The 19,188-nt window shown below is 43.9% G+C and overlaps 1 protein-coding gene and 1 pseudogene across 1 annotated transcript in view; one reads left to right on the top strand and one right to left on the bottom strand.

Moving 5' to 3' along the window:
• The window catches only part of TSPAN5 (tetraspanin 5), a 171,729-nt gene that overhangs the window by 31,862 nt on the left and 120,679 nt on the right, over positions 1–19,188 (top strand). The gene's annotated exons all lie outside the window — the stretch shown is intronic.
• On the bottom strand, positions 9,639–9,914 carry LOC132008126 (large ribosomal subunit protein eL43-like; annotated as a pseudogene).

Below are 19,188 nucleotides of genomic sequence, written 5' to 3'. Positions count from 1 at the left end.
GTGTCTCAAGTAATGCACGGCTCAGCAGTACTGCCTGCCACGTAAAAATTAAAAAGAAACACTTACATGGGAGGCACTGTGTTAAGTGCTGTGTGCATGTATGAATTTCTTTAATCCTCCCAGTGCCCACATGGGCTGTCTGCACTGCCCTTCTTCACCCGTTTGAGGAGGACAGTTTGAGGAGGACACTGAGGCACAGAGAAGCACGTGACTGCCCATGGGTGTGTCCCCCAAATAGTTCCTCCGGGACTGAAGATGCTCTGATTACATATGGTATATACCTGGAAAATGGGGAAGTTCAGAAAGTAGTCACTCTTTTGACGGTTTAGGGTAATTACATTTATTGTTTCCGTTATAGATTGTGTATGTTTATGACTAACTTTTTCTGTTTTTTGAAATTGTGGAAAAAATATACATAACTACAGTTGGCTTGAACTCATTTACGGGGGCTTCCAAAACAGAATCACGTTTTTTGTTTTTTTTTTTTTTAAAGATTTTTAAAAAGGTTTTGTCTATTTTTTTATCTTTTCTTTTTAATTTTAAATTTTTTAAAAAAATTTTAATTTTTAATTTTTTGTAAACATATAATATATTTCTATCCCCAGGGGTACAGGTCTGTGAATCGCCAGGTTTACACACTTCACAGCACTCACCAAAGCACATACCCTCCCCAATGTCCATAATCCCACCCCCTTCTCCCAAACCCCCTCCCCCCAGCAACCCTCAGTTTGTTTTGTGAGATTAAGAGTCACTTATGGTTTGTCTCCCTCCCAATCCCCAATAGCACGTTTTTAATAAACTAAGAGACTTCCAAAGCATTCCTGTTTCCAAAGGAAAGTGGTTTCAGTTAAAAATGATAAACTTTGGGGCACCGGGGTGGCTCAGCTGGTTAAGTGGCTGCCTTCAGCTCAGGTCATGATCCCAGGTTCTGGGATCGAGCCCCACATCAGGCTCCTTATTGAGCGGGGAGCCCGTTTCACTGCGGCTTGTCATCCCCCTTGCGTGAGCCTGCTTTCTCCCTCCCCCCAACCCTGTTAAATAAATAAATAAATAAGTAGTTAAAAGAAAAAGAGAGATAAACTTTGTCACTTCGCCAGTGATGCCAATGAGAATGCCTTTGGAAAAATGTGAATGTGGTTTATACATAATAATGTGCTTTTTCTCTGAAGTCTTCTTAGAGCAGAACGTGTAACCTAGAGCTCTGTTTTGGTGTCCTAGCAAGTTGGCTGTCCTGTTGTTGATGTTGGTTTTTCAAAGCGGGGGCTTCAGATACTTGTGCTTTGAGGGCCCAGGCAGAAAGCAAGCCGTGGAGGGTTGGAGGTGGAATGTGGTAGGGAGTGATAGGGAGTGAGGTAGGGGTCAGCCATGTGTCTGCCCTGTTTATGGGGAGCTGCTTTCTTCCAGCTGATGGCTGACCAGAGAATATGCGGCCTATGTGGCCAGATCTAGCCATTTTTCAGTTGGCACGGCACATTCTTCCAGTGAAAAATTTTCCAACTTCAGTACTTAAGAAGAAGATTCATGTGGAACCCGTATCGGAGAGCATGGTCGGCCCCACGTACAAAGGACAGTAGAGGCCTTGGAAGGAGCTCTGTATCCATCCTTGGACTCCCCTGCTGTGGCATTAAATAAATTCCTGCTTTCACGTGTCTGGTTGTACGGCACGCAGACGTATCCCTGAAAAAGTGGTCCATAAGCTCATTTTGTTTCTTTACTGTATTGTAAAACTAGCCTTGTACCTTACTATGGAATATCAAGGGCATTCGGATGCAGCTCCTTTGTAGAGCCAGTAATCACTCAGTGTATTTGTTTTGTGTGTTTGTACTTCTGTGTTTAAAGTGGGGAATGCGGTTAGATACTGTATATTGGCGGAGTTAAAGGGTTCATAAGCTAGGCACGCTGCGGGTGACTCCGGTCCTTACGGTTGTGATGTTTGTTGTGATGAGATTTGACCCGTCAGGGGAGCTGTAGAAGCTTGGAAGAGTGTTTGGTCCCTAATACTGGTATTTGAATTCTAGGCATGTTGCCTGTATCTTCCAGTTTCCAAAAAATCTATGTCAATCTGTTTCTTTATAACCTAGTACTGCTGCTGGTTGGTTTTTCTTTTTTCTTTTTTTTCCTGGCCTTGTTTTATATTCAGTCCTTCTCTTTGGCTCACAACAGCAATCTGGTCCAAAGATTTACTTTTTCTATTTCCAACGCTATCATTATTTTTATGTAGAAAGTATGCTTTGAGTTACAGCAGTTCATGGGGCTCAAGCTTCTACTCTGTAGGGAGAGAAGAGATGTCATTTGCTACAGAGTTGATACAGACAAATGTCTTGCCACATGCTGTGTTTCCACTGTAATCCGGGGGTTTATTTGTGTGACACTTAAAGAAAAATGACCATATTTGGGCTGACTCTAGGCCCAAAGTTTTTCTTGGAGGAGTGGGGGAGCAATGGGGATAGAAGTATTTGGGGGAAATAGCCCTTATCTTCCTTACTGTATCCGTTGCATTTTCGTTTACAGATTATTTAATGCGTTCCATTTACTCCTATAATTCCATTTCTTTTGGGTTTCCTGAGCCCTCTTTTTTCTTCTTCTTTTGAAACCATTTCAAACTTGCAGAAAGTTGTAAGAAGACCGGAAAAGAACGGTATCCCTTCACTGAGGACTCCCTGCGAGTTTCTCTAGTTATCCCAGTTCCGTCCTTCTCATCTTTCTAGCCTCCTTCAATCTGGAAGAGCCGCTCATCCTTGACTTTGACGATGTTGGCGTTTCACAGGCCAGTTACAGAGAATATCCTTCCCTTTCTTAGAGGGTGTTGTGTCTGTCTCCTGCAGACCCCAGCTTGTGTTACTCTCTGTGAGGGGAGGTACGGTGTGCTTAGAGGACTTGGTGGCTCTCTCCTTTGGATTTTTACAACATTCCATTCATCCCTTCGTTTGAACATTTATGATCTTCAGTTAGTAAGTATGGTCTGGTTTCTGTATGTTAAGTGGGATACCTTTAAGAACAAAACATATTTAAAAAAATCCCTGCTTTCATACAGCTTATATTTTAGTGAGGGTAATAGACCACTAACAAGATAAATAAACAACCTAGCAAGTAGGTCAGGTTGTGATGGGTGCTAAAGACGACAGAATCAGGCAGGAGAGAGTGGGGCAGGTTTGGTGGTTCTGGGGAGGGTGGCCAAGGAAGGCTTCCCATGAGGGGGATTCTGGAACAAGACTCCCAAGAAAGGGAGGTAAAGGCCATGCTGCTATTTGTAGGAGGGCCATCCGAGTGGACGGAGCCTCGAGGGTGCAAAGGTCCTGCCTCAGACAGGCTGGGTGTGGGGGGAGGCAGCATGGTGGTTGGAGCCAAGGGAGAGTGGTAGGAAAGGTGAAGCAGGGGCTCCATCAGGGTTTGGGGCCACGAGGGTCATGAGAAGTCTTGAGAGACCTTTGAGCAGAGACTTGACATTTGCTGACTTAGGCTTGAGAAAGGAACCCCCTGTTATTTAGGGATGGGGATAGGAAGAATGCTAGAAGCAGGTAGACGAGTTCAGGGAATGGAATAAGCCCTCTGCATAGTCGTTTGTTCCGTACGGTGGTACGTGGAAGTAAGTTAGTGGTTCTCAAACTTCAGGATACATCAGACTTATGTGGGCCGTTGCCAAGTGATGCAGACTTTTTTACTTGGCAACTCGAATTCACTGGGTCTCACCTGTATTGTTCACAGGTACCTGCTGGGGAGCAGGGGGTGGTCAAGGGGCAGGTTGGGGGGGGTGGGTTTGTCCTTGAAGCACAGGTTGATACAATAACAAGTGAGTTTGGAATGAGTGAATAATTGGTTTATGGAAAGCCCTTTAGAAATACTTAGACATGAAGTGTTTTCTACTCTTCTTGCTTTATTTCTTATAAACATATTATTTCAACTTCCAAAAATTATGTGGTAGTATAAATTTTCTCTTATAACTAACTGATTTAATGCCTAGAGATCTCGCTAGGGAAGAACAGTTTTTTTAAAGAGAACTGTATTTTGTAAAATAAACATAATACTGACATGCTATTTTCCTGCCTCTAAACACGTGGTTTCAGAAGGAATGAATAAATGGTACTAATAGGATTCATTCTCAATGAAGCTATTAAGTGCATTCAAGAGGAAATTGGCTTCAAGGAGTAGGTTGGATGAAGCCATTAAAGATCTGAATGAGTATTTTAGATACAGATGGGTATTTTAGAGCTGGAATGGACTAGATCAAGCTTGACATTATATTGTACCAGAGGTGCATGGGACATATGTCAGAAGGAGTCCTGGAAACAGGGCTAAGTGTGAAGCATTAAGGGACTTGGCTCTTGTCTTTGGTGAATTAAGTTCAGTCTTGCATGGGTAATGTTGGGTTGAAGGTGACGATGAGTTGTGCCTTAAGTGTGATGTCGTGGACAAGAGCATGGACTTTGGAGCCTCACTAGTTTCAAATCTTGCTCTGAACTATCAGTGTAACTCATAGGGAAGTCCTAGTACCCACTTCACGAGCCCATTGTGGGGGTTGAGGATTAATGATCACAAGGTATTTAGAATGGGGTCTGGCATATTGTAAGGATTCAGCAGTTACTGGCTTTTTCTCCCCTCCCTCTCCTATTTTTATTATTACTGTTACATTTCAGTGCTTTCAAACCATAATTTGCTTTCTGGATTACTATACATCTTCCATGGTTGTTGTTCTGGGATGAGTATAATTATTGGTCATGTCTAGAAATATGCCCATTTGTGCCTCTGTTTATACAAAGAGTTTAAAGTCTTAAGTATATGGTATTTGTCTTTTTTTATTTATGACCATTGCTTTTTGGAAGTCGGTTGCCATCAATGATATAACGTTAGGTTCCCCCAACTTCTCCTCCATAAAAGAGGGATGCTCATACTTGCTTCAGGAACATGTGGTGAGAATTAATGAATAAGCTAATGTTTGTGGCTCTACCCCATTAAGTACTAATTAGCATTAGTTACTGCTCTTAGAGTTTCTCCAAGTGCTGTGATCAGACTGATTCTTTGAACCAGGGGCTTCAAGAGAACTTTTTCTTATGTACTGTGGCAAGTAGCATCTGAGAACATTTGCTGTTTTATTACTCCCTATATCTAAAAATTTAATACCTCTGCAACAACAAAAAACTAAGGTAAATCAGATAATGTGTTACAGAACTTAGTAATAAAGTGTTACTTATTAAGTAAGTATTAAGGGAAGCTTTTTTTTTTTCTGGGAGATCACTGTCTTTCATTTCTTACTTTCTCATCGTTACACAATGGTTACATCTGTACTTAGCAATAATGTTCTAAAAATTCCCACAGGTGTGTAAAGGCATAGTAGCCTTCAGGTACTATGAGGTAGATAGAGGCACTACTAGCATTGCAGTTTGAGGGGAAAAAGAAAAAGAATTGTATTTCAGTTCTGTCTCACTAGAGGTAAGATTTGGGAGTTTCTGTACCTCAGGACCTTTGTCCTTAAAACTGGGATAACAATGCCTTTGGAATAACATTTGTTAAATACCAGGCACAAATGCTAACATATGTGCCTGATTGTAGTGAGTACTCACAATGATTTTATTTTTCCAATAGCATTGAATTTGGTCATGTAACTGGAACCAATTTCATAGTTTTCATATAAAGCAAAAGAAGGTATCTTTTAGGGTCCTAGAGTCAATTGGATTTCTGCCTGACATACACTTACCTTAAAGATCTAATTTCCAAACTTACTCTGGGAGGACACTTCTTCCATCAATTGGCAAAATCAAATCATTCAGAGAATGTGAATATAGAGCGAATATGGGACTGTGTGTGATATTCAAATAAAGTAATTCATTGTAATTCAATTTTGCATTTCCTGATCTTGTATTAAAATTGTGGGTCCCCAAAGGAGTAGGCTGACCAAGAACGTGGGTCTGTACCCCAGGAGGGGGCTGGGCCTGGGTGAGCCTGGCCTTCTGTGCTCCACTAAAGGCAGTGTTGATTTAACCCCGAGTCTTTTGCTCACATAATTACAAAGTTAAAATTCAATTCCTTGCAGTGGAGGCCTGAAAGGATTAGCTACCCTCTTGATTGATGTGTAAAGAGAGTTTTATAATCTCTGGAACTATGGCTTTTGAGGAACAAAATAATCTAAACTATAATTTTGAAATGGGGCAGAAGATATTATTATAGGTTTATTCTTAGGATTCTCCTCTTTTGATTTGTCTCTGTAATTAAATACCTACTTGTCGGCAGGGAGGGTGCATAGAGGAATGATTATTCCCTTGCTTTAATCGCTGTTAATTTCTTAGTGAAACTTTGAAGTGGTGTCCAACTGTCTTCCCTGGCTTTCAGACGCTTTGATGAAACAATAGGAACTTGTTAAGTACATAACCAGATTCTTTCCACACAGCTCCCTCCACGAGGTCTATTTTAAGTTAGTTAGGTTTGATGTCCAGACTGAAAAGCATTTATTCACCAAGGTCGAGGAGTTTAACTTCTTACAGATAAGACCCAGGAGCCTAAAAGTATTGCTCTGAACTACCTACTGTGTCTCCCTTCCAGAAAAGAAAAAAAGAAAACGTAGAAAGAAGTAAAGGGACGCTTATCTTCTTTGTTAAGGTGTCAGAATTTAGACCCTTTCCAGATTTCTGTTTCTTATTATAATTTGCTAAGTCTCTTGTCTTGGCTCTCTCACCTTCCTCTTTCTTACCTTATCACTATCCCAAATAGTTGATTATTTTGGTACATTCTACGTATGGTGCTCCTTTTTGCAGACTCCATATCCTCTACTCTACTGTTCATATTTTGGGAGCTCCTGAAAGGTTCAGGCCAAGCTTCTCTTTCTCGGCACTTGGTACTCTCTCGAGTCGTGCCCGTGGCTGCTGAGTGTCAAGCCAGAGCCTCTGCCACCCGATGTTTCCACTCGAATGTTTTAAAGCACACGTCAAACCCACCAGTCCCATATGAGCTCTTGTTCTTTCACAGAAACTGGTTCCTATTATTTTAAAAGCACAATTCTTACATTTACCCCACCTGCTTAAAACTTTGCAGGGATCCCTCAAACCTTGCTGGTGGGAATGGAAATGGTACAGCCGCTGTGGAAGACACTTTGGAGGCCCCTCAAAAAATGATACCTAGAGTTACATACGACCCAGCAGTTCCACTCCTAGGTATATGCCCAAGAGAATCAAAAACAGATGTTCCTATAAAATGTGTCCAGGAATGTTCCATAGCAATGATATTCATGATAGAAATAAAATGTCCAAGTGATGACTGGGTAAATAAAATGATGTATAGATACAGTACAATGTATATACATGGCTGTTCTTCTATAGAGGAGTGAAGTACTGATACATTCTATAACAGGGATGAACCTTGAAAACATTATGTAAAGTAAAAGAAGCAAGGCACAGAGGGCCACATATTGTATATTCCATTTATATGATGTCCAACATAGGCTGATTCATAGCAGGTTAATGGTTGCCAGGGCTGGGGGCAGAAGGGAGCAGGATTTCCATTTGATCTATGAGTCTTGTTTTAGAATTAGATCAGGGTGATCATTACACTCTGTTTTGAAGATACTAAAAAAAAAAAAAAAATCACTGAATTGTACAGTTTAACATGATGACTGTATTATTTCCTGAGGGCTGCTGTAACAAGGTCCTACAAAGTCTGTGAGGTAAAATGGGGAAACTCACTCATGGTTCTGGAGGCCACAAGTCTGAGATCAATGTGTGGGCAAAGTGGTTTCCCTCTGAGGACCTGGACGGAGAATCTGTTCCAGGCTTCTCCTAGCTTCTGGTGAATTGCTGGTGATCATCTTTACCGTGATGTTTTTCCTATGGACACGTGTCTCCAGAGTTCCCGTTTTTATAAGGACATGGTCCTGTTGGATTAGGGCCCACCTTCATTATCATAACTAAGGACATCTGTTACAACCCTATTTACAAATGAGGTCACGTTTTGAGGTACTGCTTTTGACTTCATATGAATTTTTCAGGGACAGAATTTGGTCCATAACAGTAACTTCTATGTTATGTGAATTTTACCTCAATTAGAAAAAACCCCAAACCAAAAAACCCTTAGGGAAATTTTGCTGTCAAGTAAGAGACTAAAGCCCTGAGAGTAAAGCCTTTTCCTCTTCTCTTTCTCTGGGCCCTGGCCAGCTGCTGGCTTTCTTCTGTGCCAGCCATGCTCCCTCTGACCGCAGGGCCTGTGCCTGTGAGCTGCTTTTATTTTATTTTATTTTATTTTTCCTTTTTTGCCATCCCCTTCCTTCTGTTTCTTGGAAGCCTTTTCACCCTTCTGACCTCTGTTCCGATGTTACTTTCATGCGGGACTTGCAGTGTAAAGCCACCTCTTCTATACACTACCCTGCATTTGGTCATCTCTTGCTGTGTGACAGGGCACTCCGAAACTTGAAACTTCGTGGTGTTAAACGACAGCCATCTGTCACGCTCCTGGATTCTGTGGCTCAGGAATTCAGATACAGTGTAGACGATCTGTCTGTCCTCTGTGATGTCTGGAGCCTTGGCAGGGAAGATCTCCACTGCATCGGGCTGGAATCCCCTGGGAGTGTCGCCACTGCTGTGTCTGGTGCCTGGACTGGGATGATGCAAAGACCGGGCTCCGCTGGCTCTGTTGACCAGAGCTCCTATCCGTGGTTCCTTGATGTGGCTGAGACGTCCTCACAGCAGGGCAGCCTCAGGATAGGCAGACTTGTTACAGGACAGTTTGGGGCTCCAAGAGTAGGTATTCTGGTGAATAAAAAGAAGCAAGAAACTGAATGGCCTCTTACGACCTAGCTTTGACAGTCCACAGCATTGTTTCAACCCCACAGTCTAATGGTTGACGCTGCCACAGCCATCCAGATTCACACGGGGGTGGGGAGAACGTAGGTCTCACCTCTCAGTGGGAGGAATACCAGAATTTGCGGCTGTGTTTAGAAACTACCACATACTTCTCAGTGGGTGCTTCTTAAGAGTGCTTCCCTGGAAATCGCTCCCTTGTGTTGTTATTGGATTCATTTCCACCTTTCCATCTAGATGATAAGCTTACTTTGCTTGCCGTGGTATTCCCAGCATCTGATACGGTGACTGGCACATACTAGGTGCTTGGTGAGATGAGGAGAGGAAGTTGACTGGGAAGAGTTAGAAAAGGCACAACAAAGAAAGGTATCCATTTATGTCCGAAACATCCTGAGCTTGTGCAGCTGATCCAAGCACGTGGCCACTACTACATAAGCTCAGGGGTCCGTAGCTGTATTATTGCATCCTCGTGATCTCCGTTGTTCGGCCATAAGTCTGGCTGCCTTGTGACTGTTGATGGCGGAGGAGGCCTCTGAGAGCCGCTACCCATGAGAAAGCTCTCTTGACGCCCGCGGTAAAACATAGCAACATAAGTATAAGTGAAGCCAAATGTTTGCTGAGTCAATTCCCCGTGAGAGAATAAACGGAATTAAAAATTTAAGTCTTAAACAGACTAATACTAATAATGTGTGTGTGTGTGTGTGTGTGTGTGTTCGTGCCTTGTGGTGCCTGTTGGGTGAAGACAGGAAGGTAGTAAGGGATCTAGTTTGTTTGTTTGTTTATTTATTTATTTATTTTTGTTGTTACATAAATTAACCCGTTTATTATAGGCTAGCAATGTTTCAAATGGCAGCGCTTCTAGTGGTCTTTCAGCCCCTTCAGTCTTCTGATGGCAGACTTAACTGCGAAAGCAGAAGTGGTGTTGTAGGTCCAGGCGCCACCACCGAGGGTTTTCATGCAGGAGCAACAATGCCAGATCCTCACAGCTCATCTTTTCATCTTGGTTTTGCCACAGAAGGAGCAAGTGTACTCGGCATGCTGGCTTATCTCAATCTTCTTCACCATCTTCGTGAGGGAGGCACCATAACGGGTTCCGTATTTGCCCACGATTCCAACCTTGGTGCGTTTAGCCATATTGCCTCAAACTAGGTCTGAGCCCCGAGAGCGGGATCTGTTTATTTTTATCAGACTGACTTTATCTGAGCCGTGTGGGGCTGATCATATTTATTCATCATGCTTTGCAGAATTTAGAATGAGAGTCTCCTTCCCATCTCCTCGGCTCCTCATTTCTTTGAAAAATTTTGAGTAGGAGGCAGACACGCGTACAACCTTGCCGGGCACACGGTTCACTTGCTCCTTGGGCTCCGTGTAGCTACTTGACATTTGTGCTACAGACTTGACAGACGAGTGCCAATTTCCCCTCCTTGCCTGTACATTTGCAGGCCAGTCGTTTACATGGAACCTCTTAAAATGCAGAGGGATGAGAAGCAATATCCTCAAATGCTTTTTTTTTTTTTAAAGAATTTATTTATTTGTCAGAGAGAGAGAGAAAGAGAGAGACAGAGAGAGCGAGCACAAGCAGGCAGAGTGGCAGGCAGAGGCAGAAAGAGAGGCAGGCTCTCCACTGAGCAAGCAGCTAGATGTGGGACTCAGCCCCAGAACCCTGGGATGATGACCTGAGCCGGAGGTGGCGGCATAACCGACTGAGCCACCCAGGCACTCCTCAGATGCCATTTTATTTAGTTTTTGCTTCTACACACCCAAGACCCTGATGCAGTGTGGGAGCATGTTAAACACACTGGCCTTGGAGTCCCATGGACCCAGATTTTGAACTGCAACCCTGCCAGTTTTTATTGCTGTGATGGGAGGCAAGTTAGTTACCCTCCATGTGCCTCCTTTACTGAAGGTGGGGGAAGGGAGATGATAATTTAGGTGTTGGAGGAATTTAGTGAGATCAGATGTGTAAAGATCCTAGTGCAGTCTGGCACATAGTGAATGCTCAATCAGTGTTAGTTATTAGGACTATTATTATGCAAATGTCACTGCTTGGGGTTTACTTGGAATTTAAATATAGTAGTATCGGAATGGCTTTCACAGAGCGCTGGATCTTACTCTGATTTTGCTCTTAATTGGAAAGTAAGTTTATGCTGTTTCAAGTTCAGGATATTTGTAGGTTATTAGTGCAATTGTTCTTACCTTGTCTTTAATAGTGGTGACTTTGCTTTGAAAAGCGTCTATTAGGAAATAGACATTCAGAAGGAAAAATGGTTCAAAATCCTAGGACTTGAGAAAGTTCAATGTATTTCTCTGCCTTTTTCTGACCTCAACCATCGTTAAGGCTGTCAGAATAAGAGACGTGCTGATTTCAGGATGTCTGGTTTAACATTGTTGGCTTCCGCCCTTTCTGAACAAGGGTCAGCATGGCCGGGGCTTCTGTGAGGACGCCTCAGTTCAGAGGCTCTTGCTAGTTCCTGCTCCTGTGACCAGGGATGGTGGCAGATCCTGCCGTCTGTCGCGAAGCGGAGTTGGAGGAGGGAGGGTTTCGTAACAGATGGTTTCTTGGCTATCTGGGACCTGTCCAGCTCTAAGCTTGGAAAACGATGGGCCAGACCCTGGGCTGGCACGGATGTGGGCTCGATTGCCAGAACAGGAAGTGAGGTCCCAGGGTGATATCTTTGGGGCAGCTGCTGCTGCTTGGCTGGTGGGCTGGCCCTGGCAGCACTGGCTTCCCATGGTTTGGTGAGGCAAGTGTGTGTGGCACAGTAACAGCAATGAGGTGGGAAGTCTGGCCCGGAATCTGAGGTGGTAACTGTTTGGAGCTGCCGGCCTGGTTTGGAAGGGGTGTGGGGCTTGTGCCACCTTTGCCAGGGATGGAAATGAGTGAATGTGAGAGCCAAAGACCGATGTGTCCTGCGCTGGTCAGCCTGGCATTTCGGCTTGTGTGAGAGCAGTGAGCAGTGCTGTGTGGGAGGGCTTGGCTGTCCTCTTTGACATTAGCTTCCGAAGACTAGGAGCTTATCCCAGAATTTGCTAACCTCCTTGGATACCTTTTTGGAATAATTAAATCATTCTTGGCGGGTATGAGTATTTGGCCTACCTCTTACTAGCTGGGTGTCCTTGGGCAAATTATTACTCTCTCTGTGCTTAATTTTTCTTATCTGTAAAGGGGCCAGACTGGTTGATGTTACAGGTAGGAGATCTTTAAAGTCCAACTCTGATTAAATCATTTTATGTATCTTCATATGTATGCACAGTTTTTTGAGTCTTGTTGACGCACAATGTTACATTAGTTACGGGTGTACAACTTAGTGATTTGACAAGTTCATACATTATGCTAGATTCACCACAAGGGCCTCTGCCATCTGTCCCGCTACATCGCTATTACAATATGTATCTTCATATATTTTGGTATTTGCTTCTTTGAGTAATGGGCCCCACAAATGTACTTCTTAAAGTGAGACATAAACCCTTTCTTTTGTGCTGCTTTTTTAAGATATGGTACTCTTCCATATCTAGTTTTTAAGAATTTGGAAATCAAAGTATGAATCATTTTATGGAGAGAGGGACCCAGATTTTGTTTTTTTTACAGCCTAGAAATGATCTCATCCCATTTATTGTTGGGACGGTGCTAGATGTAATTGCTGTTGGGGAGGTGATGTGTAGGACACGTTGCATACAATTATAGAAGCGTGTTTTTGCAATGGCAGTAGGGGCTATCTCGTCAACCCTTTAAGGTTGAGAGGAGCCTGAGACCCAGAAAGGTTTCACCACTTCCCTTCGACTGCAGCTAGACCACGTGAGGGCAGAAGCTGCTATCCATTGTGACCTCCCTCCTGCCTTTTGGGCATGGGGTCCAGCTGGTTTCTTTATTAGCATTTGTCAGAATGACCTGAGGTAAAGATGGCCTCACATTGCCTCTCCTCTGACCTTGGTAGGTTCTAAAATGCCAAGTCACCCATACTCAGAAGAATTCCTTCAAGGTAGAACAAACTCCCAGAGCTTTGGGCTTCCTCTTCGGGATAGTCTGTGTAGACCTGCGTTGTTTCTCGGGAGCTGGCCTCAGGTCCTGGAAGTATTCTTCACGAGAGGCCTCTTCTCATCACCTCCCCACTGAGGGCTCTAATTTAAGAGAGAAGTGGAGGCACAGTTCCAAGGAGGGAATGCAAGAGAAGCATGAGCTGAGTGGGTTGGGTTAGTATGAACTAAGAAATCATTGTGAGGGAAAAGTACAACCAGAGAGCCTTACAAATCTACCTAGTGTTTGGATAAGGTTCTAATGCAGAGCTCTGGGAAATTGGTAACCTTCTCTAGACATTGTGTGTGTGTATTGTCTGAAGTGAGTTCCACATCTGTGTCTTACTTCCTTTTGGTTCTCATTCTACTTCTTACCCCACTGTAATTGTCAAAAATGCCCTATATGTTTCCTAGGACTCTTGCTGTCAGCCAAGTCTGGCCATTTCTGCCTTAATTCCATCACTTCTTCCTAATTGAAATAGATGCATTTGCCTTATTATCTTCACTCTAAGACATTAACTTTCCAAAACATGCTTAGAATTCTGGTGGATCAAAGGATCAATGTGTATATTTAATGTAGTGCTTTTCTTTTTCCTAAAAGCACTGTTAAGAAATCTCTGCATCTGGGGTGCCTAGGTGGCTCAGTGGGTTAAGCCTCTGCCTTGGGCTCAGGTCATGATCTCAGGGTCCTGGGATCGAGCCCTCCATCGGGCTCTCTGCTCAGTGGGGAGCCTGCTTCCCCCCCCCCCCACCTCTCTCTCTGCCTGCCTCTCTGCCTGCTTGTGATCTCTGTCAAATAAATAAATAAAATCTTAAAAAATCTCTGCATCTGAGAATCTGGAAATAATGAATTAAATGCTGGACTTTCTTCTTCTTCTTCTTTTTTTTTTTTAAAGATGATTATTTATTTACTTGACAGAGATCACAAGTAGGTAGAGAGGCAGGCAGAGAGAGAGAGAGGAAGAAGCAGGCTCCCTGCTGAGCAGAGAGCCTGATGGAGGGCTCCATCCCAGGACCCTGAGATTATGACCTGTGCCAGAGGCAGTGGCTTAACCCACTGAGCCACCCAGGTGCCCCTAAATGCCGGATTTTCTTAGTGAAGAGAGAAGCTGAGGGGTTGTAAGCAAAGCTGTTAGAATGGAAGGACCATGAAAACCAGAAAGGTGGGGGCATTTTGCTAAGCAAAGTGGAAAAGTACTGTATTCGGTTTAACCCCCTGGAGGTTTTCAGGCTTGGGTAAATTTTGCACAGGTGCAGGCTCTCAAGAATTTTCAGGAAAGCCTGACACTAGGCTCTCCTGGTCCCGAGGCATGAAAACATTGTAGCAGGGGTTATAGGTTCTGGTTTACAGGTGACAGGGGAGCTGAGACTTGGAGGGATATCTAAGGATGCAGACTGCATCCCATTTGCTGGGCCTCACAGGTCCTGTGTCGACAGGTTGTTCTGGATCCAAGATCTAGATTGGGAGCGTCGCCAGCAGGAGTTTGTGACCACTGTCTCCCTCTTTAAAGCAGCTGGAATGACTTAGGGGTCTCACCAATTATCATCATCTTTGTTAAGCAGAACGTCTAATTAAATTTTCTTGTCCTCTGTTGTTGGCCAGCAGGGCATAGTGTGCGTGGTGTTGGGGATGCTGCTGGAGGGGTTGACAGCAAGGCCATGGAGCGTGGGCCTTACGTTAAGTCCCTTACTATCTGCACCCGCGCTTATATATTCCGTCCCAGAGACGAACTGGCAAGATTGAAAGAAGATGGCATTCATCATCCAAATTTAAATTTGTTTCTCATTAACAGATATTCTGCCTGTAGTGCACTGTGAATTAATATGTTTTATAAATCTTGTAACTGTCTCATGAAGAGCATAATTAGTCATAAGTGTTTGGGTGTTAGAAATGTTAATTTGTTCAATGTAGGTATTAAAATATCCTGTCAGTTCTTTATTAACGTAACTGGGAGAGTTAACATTGAGAGGGGCTCGAGCCTCTCTTGACCTCTGGAAGGCCCTGCTGAACTGTCTTTCCATGGGCTGTTCTGGGTCATGTGCTCACTTCTAGGCCAATCCTCTGTGAGTGGGGCCATCAGTTGAGCTGGGAAACTCTGTCCCCTGGGTACTGAGAACAGCCTGAGGTCTTGTCCTTAGAAAGTGCTGTGGCTGTGATGGGCTTGTGATGGAATTGAAGACGGGACTGTCTGTCTGTTCTGTAAGACTGAAGAGTGCGGCCCACGGCAGAGCTCTGATTGAGTCCCGAGATCCGCAAGTCTTAGGCAGCTCAGCGCCTCGTTTCTCTGCCTCTACTCTTGTAAACCGCAGGCGACTTTGGAAAACCAAACACTCCTAGAACTCATTTGTGCTTTGAGATGTGCAGCCACTGCTAAAATGCTTTCTTAAAAATAATTGTGGGGTGCCTGGGTGGCTCAGTTAAGCGTCTGCCTTCAGCTCACATCATGATCCCAGTGTCCTGGGATCAAGCCCCATATCAGTCTCCCTGCTCCACGGGAACCCTGCTTCTCCCTTTCCAGCTCCTCCTGCTTGTGTTCCTTCTCTCACTATCTCTATCTGTCATAAATAAATAAAATCTTAAAAAAAAAAAAAGGAATAATTGTTGAGGCAGTTGGCAGCTGTTTTGGTAACATCTCAGAGCGAACAGGTCTATGAGAGGAACAGTTCCAGAAATACAGAGAGGAGGACGTGGTGCAAGGGGCCATTTAGTAGTGAGGTGAGGGCTGGACGTAATCATCGGTTGTGCTGAGGGAGGGGTAACATTGGAAAGTGCTATGAAGATGCAGCTTGAGTCATTGTTGGGGAATCTCTGTAATGAATAACTGGCCTTGAGTCCTGACCGTGACAAGGCGTTTTGAATTCATAGACCTGCCTCTCCCACCTGACCCCTCCCCCGTTTCTCATTATCAACCTGTCCTATTTATGCTGTAACTACCATCTAGAGAGATCGTACACAGGGCTGGGTTGCTTCTGTCTCTGGATTTGTTGCCTGGCCAGAGCTTTGATGTCTCTAGTAGGGACTAGAAAATTATATTGGAAAAGACTGGTGTGTTAACAGACTTGAGGTAAAGCAGTCTGGGACTCTGTCGCATTATGAAGGAAGGGAATTTGGACCTTGGTGTTTTGCAGAGACCACATTTGCATTATTAGAGAGCACAGGATTATGGGTAAGATGGTTGCAACCACTGAACTAACTTAGTGGGTTTGGATTCCTGTTCACTCAAAATCCCCTTCTGATGTGCTTGTTGAAACTAATATCCTGGGTAGGTTTTATTATGATCATTTATGGTACAGTCAGAGTATCTGGAAATAAACAAGAGAGTAGAGCGTGGGCACCTTTTGTAAGCCTGTTGCTTTGTGGACAGATTGCTTATCAGAAACTGGGGCACTGCTGCACGTTTTTCTTCAGACTTCTTTCATATGTAGATTGACTTGGTATTTCAGTCTGCTATTTTGCCAGGATAAAGGCAGGTTAGTACTCCCCTCCATAGGGCATCGGACATCTCACTCAGCTGTAGAATTTAGGAAAGTGCAGATGCTGGGCTTAGCCTGGAGCTGTTTGCCTTGGTCTCCAGCCCAGCGCCCATCACTGTCATTTTGATGGTCACATCTCTTCCACCCTCCTGAGTTCCTTCAGTGAATGCACGCCGAGCTTGGTGATCGTCACCAAGCTGGGTATGAAATGGGAACAAAACAGCAATGATTCTTGACTCCTTGGTTTGGCCAGGAAATAAGTACATAAATACTGCAGGAAAAAGAAATGTCTGACTTGCGGTAGTGCTGCGGTAGTGCTGACTTGCGGACTGTGCGGGCAGGAGGGCAAGCCTCTCTGGAGAAGTGATGCTGCCACTCGAGCCGGAGGGATGGAGAAGGCTAGCTGAGTGAGGCGAGAGGGGCCGGACCGTTTCTGGCGGGGGTTTGGGAGAGGGAGGGGGGGGGTCTTGGGGTGGGGGGCAGCCTGTTGGAAGGCCCTGAAGAGGGGTGGGAGCGAGAGAGTAGTGTGCTCCTGGAGAGAGGGTGGAGGTCGTGTTGTGTCTTTCCCTTCGTGGTGTGCTTACCAGGTGACCTGCCTGTATTGCCCTTTGTGTATTAGTAGTGCTATTTTATTAAAAAGTTTTTAGAAAGATTTTATTTATTTAGAGCATGAGGGGGCAGAAGGACAGAGGGAGAGGGAGAGTCTCAAGCAGACTCTGTGCGGGTGACTCGAGTCAAAATTAAGAATTGGATGCTTAAGCGACTGTACCGTCCAGGTGACCCTGTGAACGCTATTTTAATTAAACTTCTGTTTTGAGGTAATTATAGATGCACTGCGGGTGTAAGAAATATACGGAGAGTTCCTGTGTACCCTTCATCCAGCTTCTTCCAATGGCAACATCTTGCAAAATTATAGCATGATCTCACAAGCAGGAAACTCATATTGATGCAGTCCACCAAGCTCATTCAGATTTCACCAGTATTGTGTGCGTGCGTGTGTGTGTGTGTGTGTGTGTGTGGTATATTTCTCTGCAGTTTTATCATGTGCAGGTTCATGTATCTACCATAGTAGTCAAGGTAGAGGGCTGTTTCCTAACCATAAGGATCTCTTTCGCTGCCCTTAAAAAATTGAGATATTGACATATATTAGTCTCAGGTGTGCTATATGATTTGAGATATGTAGTGAAATTATCATCTCAGAAAACCTAGTTAACATCCGTCAGCACACATTTAAATGTCCCTTTAAAGGCAAAGGGGCCCTTGCCAGTTAACAACAGTGTCAGTGTTGAGGTCCTCTAAGCAAATTCTAGGGTGTCTGTTGGCTTTGTTTTCTGGGAGTTATAATATGGATTTCACTCCAACATTACACAAACTGGAAGATTAGTTTAGCAAAAGAATGTAATTGAAGGATGCATCATTGTTCTTGTAAATCCCTTGATGCTTGGCCGTTGTCTTCTAGTCTTTCATTCGGTGCTGTCAGTTGCTTGGAGTACTGGGCTGGAAGCCCTCACCTCCAGCCTGTCTCTGTAATGCTTGCTGCTTGCAGTTTTCTTGGTGTTTTTTGTTTTGTTTTGTTTTGTTTTGTTTTTGTTACTGTTGTTGTCTTTCTTTCACTCATTTATTTAGTCCATGGAAGGGATATGGGATAGAGAATTCACTTAGCTTGTTATTTGGAATAGAAAAATATCTCAGTTTGCAGAGAAGGAATTCTGGCTGATTTATTGACAGGTAGTGGTTTCTCTCCAGAATTAGGAAGCCCAGGAAGTATCAGATACAACTGCATTATTGATAATAGTGTCTTAGGTGCTTTAAGTTTGGGACAGGGCCCTGTGTGAGGTTGTAAGGTAGTTTGAGCACAACAGCTGATGATTTAGGGGCAAGAGAAGGCTGAGTTCACTGAAATGTAGCCGCTCTCCAACCTCCCAAGACCATGAAGATGGGTCAGCTTGGAAGAAGAACAAGTCTTTTTCTGTTTATCATAAAGCAACTTAACAAGCCATAGCCATTTCTAGGATCTCCCTAAGGTGCCATAAGTGGCCATGCCTGAGAGAAGCCTCAGAGAGGTCTGGATCCTGCCTCCCTGCTCAGGAACACACTGCACTTACCTGGTGAGATGTGATCGGAAGCATGTTTGGCTGTCTTGACATCACACGGAGCTACCTCCCTTGTCTCTCCTGGTCACACGTTTTTATTTAAAAAAATTTTTTTTAAGATTTTATTTATTTATTTATTTATTTATTTGTCGGAGAGAGAGAGAGCACGCGGGAGAACACAAGCAGGCAGAGCGGCAGGCAGAGAGAGAAGCAGGCTCCCCACTGAGCAAGGAACCCGATGCGGGACTCGATCCCAGGACCCTGGGATCATGACCTGAGCCGAAGGCAGCGGCTTATTCAACTGAGCCACCCAGGCGTCCCTTATTTTAAATTTTTAATTCCAGTATAGTTAACATACAATGTTACATTAGTTTCAGGTGTACATTGTAGCGATTCAACAATGATATTCCTGAGTGCTTTTCATGGTAAGTGTACTCTTGCCCCCATCCCTCTGCCCACCTCCCCTCCGGTGACCATCAATTCCCTGTAGTTAAGAGTTTCTTTCTTGGTTTGTCTCCCCCACCACCCTCCCCAGATTTGTTCGTTTGTTTTGTTTCTTAAATTCCACATTCGAGTGAAATGATACCAGTATTTTCTTTCTCTGACTTACTTCACTTAGCATACCTTCTAGACCCACCCCTGTTGTTGCAGTGGCAAGAGCTCATTCGTTTTTTATGGCTAATATTCCTGTGTGTGTGTATGTATCTATCTATATAAAGTCACCTCTTTTTTTTTTTTTTAATCTATTCATCTGTCAGTGGACACTTGGTTTGCTTCCATATCTTGGAATTAAATAATGCTGCAAGTAAACATAAGGCTGCATGTGT

Source organism: Mustela nigripes, chromosome 1 (genome assembly GCF_022355385.1).
Source record: "Mustela nigripes isolate SB6536 chromosome 1, MUSNIG.SB6536, whole genome shotgun sequence".
NCBI lineage: Eukaryota > Metazoa > Chordata > Mammalia > Carnivora > Mustelidae > Mustela > Mustela nigripes.
This window is presented reverse-complemented; position numbering and strand designations above follow the sequence as displayed.